Consider the following 3,168-nt stretch of genomic DNA (forward strand, 5'->3'; position numbering starts at 1 on the left):
GTCACGACCCATTTTTCATGGATCGCGACCGGCGCTAGGGTATGGGTATGGTTGTACCAAAACCCGTAGCTAGCCTTGCGGATAACCAACAAATACATAAACCTGCAAGAAAACCAATGCTCGGTGGCAATCGAGACTTCAGGCTAGTTCTAGCAGTTCATAATATTTAACGTTTATATAATAAGTGCTCGGACAACTCCGAGTCTCCAACATGGCATAAATACTTATCAACCCAAGTTAATATAAGAATGCTAAACAATATACATATATCAATTGAATTAAACTTGATAACAAGTAGCAGACAAGTAAGACTTCTAATTACTACTGCGGTCTAAGAGTAAAACCAGTTCAATAACTTTAATAAAATAAGGTAAGACCTCCGAGGAAATAAAGAATCGGAGACCAGCTGACTCGCTCAAATCATAACCCTGGAAAAATTTGGGAAAACAACGGGGTCAGATTTACTGAGTAGAGTTTATATAACCATTTACATTTATTAAGTTAAAAACCTTTAAAACGTTTAATAAAACATTTTCATTATGGATTATCAATGAAACCCTAAACCATAATTCTAAATCCATTGTCGTGTCGGTGAGACGTATCTCAATAACCGATCCCCGACTATCACTTAATAAATAGTGAGCCCAGGAGACGTATCTTCCACCGGTGCCCTCACTAAGGTGAGACGTATCTCAAACCTACCCCAATACATAATCATTACCGGTGCGCACGCAGTCCCGATGATGCCATCGAGTAGCACGTTCCAAATCAAATCCACAATGCCGAAAACAGTTCAAAAGTTGTCTATAAATTTAAAGAAAGTAGGTATGGTGGTCACCTTTCCTTACTAATGATGAAGTTTCTAGAATTGTTGGAGAGTCTAAAAAGATTAGATCATCATGAACTGCACGAACTACTGAAATCGTTAGGATCACCGGAACTATTGAGTTGTAAGGAGCGTTTGGAACTAATAAAGCGCCTGTATTTCTAGAGCATTTAAGAATATTAAAGTGTTTGGAACTGCTAAAGCGTTTGGAGGGTCTGAAACCGCTAGAGCGTATGGAGCGTTTGAAACTGCTAGAGCATACGGGGAGTTTGAAATTGCTAAAGTGTTTAGAGCGGTTGAAACTACTTTAGTGTATGGAGCGTCGAAAATTGCTAGAGCTTCTAAAATTGTTACAGCGGCTAGAAGTGCTAGAGCAACTGAAGCTTCAGCAGTTGGGGCATCTAGAACTACTATATCATCTAGCTAGAGCAACTCTTTGCTTTGAGTTGTTGAAGCTGATGGAATTTATAAAATGATATGAAGGATTTCTGAGTTGTGTTTAATTTTGGTTAATATATATATATATATATATATATATATATATATATATAAATGTATGTAGATATAGGCTTAATCATTCAAACCCCCCTCCCCATTTTTAGCCTTTTTGCAATTACACCCTGATATAGGAATTTCTCCAATTTTACCCTAATTTGCCAATTTGTGCTTCAATTATACCCCAAAATATTAAATTGATCTCTTTTTATTTGAAAAAGGTTTAAAACATATCTGAGAAGGAACTGCTTGCTCCTTCTCAGATTTGAGGAGAAGCAGCAATTCCTTATCCGATGGAGAAGAAGCAGTGGCTGGTCGGGCGCAATCGGTAGAGATAGAAGCGGTTTTAATAAAATTTTGATTTTTAATTTATTTAATATTCTAGTAAAAATTAATTAATTATTCAATTTTGATATTTTAGTAAAAATTAATTAATTATTCAATTAAGATTTAATTTAAACATTAAGGATTTGTTTGTATTTTTTCAAATTGAAAAGAATATGATATTATCCTTCCATTTAATTTTTTTGAGTCTTTTCATCCTTAAAGTAATTAAATTGTTAAAAAAAATCAATTTGGGGTACAATCGAAACACAAAGGGACAAATTAAAATAAAATAAGAGTCAGGGTGTAATTACAAAAGAGGTTAAAGGTGGGAGGTATATATATATAGAGGGTATTGTTTATTTCAAAATTAAAATAAAGTTTAAAAGTTCAAAAGAATTAAAAAAAATTTGAAGTTTAAATACAAAAGTCTACAGATCAAAGTCTCCAATATTAGCATATTGAAGTGACATTTTTCACTAAAAGACAATTTTTTTAGTTTGAAGAATGTAAAAGTTTGGGAACGTGAAAATTTTAAGAGAACCAATTTTTTAAAGAGACAGTCTATAAAAAAAGAAAAAGAAAACACCGATTGCAAACTTCAGACAAATCAATCAAAAATGTATAAATTCCTAAAGAGAGAAGCAGTGTCAATTTCATAGTTATGAAATTCTTATGTATGCAATTTATATTTTTCCAGTTTGACATTAATTTTAATTATACTTTCAATTACAATTTCAATTTCAGTTTTTCAATTAAAAATATTCTTTCAGTTTCAAACTATATTTGTAGATTGTTTAAGAACTATTTAAGTATTTACGTTATTTTAAAAGGGTAATATCATAAAATTCAGCAATTTTACACGTTTTGTCATTCTAATCACGCCGTTTAAAAATTATTATTTTCATACACCAGCTACTAAAATTTTTCAAAATAATACGCCATTTCAAAATCTGGTGAAAATCGATAACGTGTCACTATCCGGTTTGTTCTGCCATGTTACTATCTGGTTATCAACTCAGCGATTATCATCAGATTTTTACTCGGTGTACCGATTGAAAATAAACTGGTAGTTGTTGTATGAAAATGACGATTTTTAAACGGCATGATTAAAATGACAAAACGTGTAAAGTTGGTATATTTTTATGGCGTTAACCCACTTTTAAAATTGTTACAATCGTTTGATTTTAAATTTAGAATCTTTAATTTGAGATATTATCTTATGACATGCTCACACGTAAAAGCAACTAACTATTTTCTAAAATTTCACTGAAAACATTAAGGCTTAATTACTTAAAAAAACCCCACCTTTAACTTTTTTTTCGTTTATACCCTGACCTAGAAAAATTGTCACATATACTCATGACCTTGTCTTTATGTTTCACCTCTACCCTCGAGGTATTAAATTAACCTCTTTTCATTTGAAAAAAAGTTTAAAATAGTCCTTCATTTTTAGTATATATTCTAATTACACGTCAATGTTATTAATTATACAAAAATTGAATTTTTTTTTGAAAATAATA

Source organism: Mercurialis annua, linkage group LG1-X (genome assembly GCF_937616625.2).
Source record: "Mercurialis annua linkage group LG1-X, ddMerAnnu1.2, whole genome shotgun sequence".
NCBI classification, from domain to species: domain Eukaryota; kingdom Viridiplantae; phylum Streptophyta; class Magnoliopsida; order Malpighiales; family Euphorbiaceae; genus Mercurialis; species Mercurialis annua.